A 369-nucleotide genomic window follows, 5' to 3' on the forward strand; every position below is an offset into this window, starting at 1 on the left:
GTAAATAGCTTTCAGCTTTCAAAGTGCTTTTTAAAGCAGCAGTTTTGAGTAGCTATCTACAAGGCATTTTCACCATGTCTCATTTTGATGGATCCCACTTACCCAATGGGCACCTTTGTAAAAGTGAGTCCCTTCCCAGGTGGACACAGCTTCATGCCAGAATGCACTTGCTCCAATCACCTTCATTGTATATTGTCCACTGAAAAACAGTACAACTCTGTAGCATTTCTGTATAAAATCATCTCAAATTTGGATTTTTCAGCTAAAATACACCATTCCCTGCCAATTTTCCCAGATCTGACAAGTCATGGTAATTGATACTGAATAATTATTTAAGATTTTAATGGCTCCATATTGTGAATCAGCTGG

The sequence above is a fragment of the Bison bison genome, unplaced genomic scaffold (genome assembly GCF_000754665.1).
Source record: "Bison bison bison isolate TAMUID 2011002044 unplaced genomic scaffold, Bison_UMD1.0 scf7180017864533, whole genome shotgun sequence".
In the NCBI taxonomy this organism is placed as follows: Eukaryota; Metazoa; Chordata; class Mammalia; order Artiodactyla; family Bovidae; genus Bison; species Bison bison.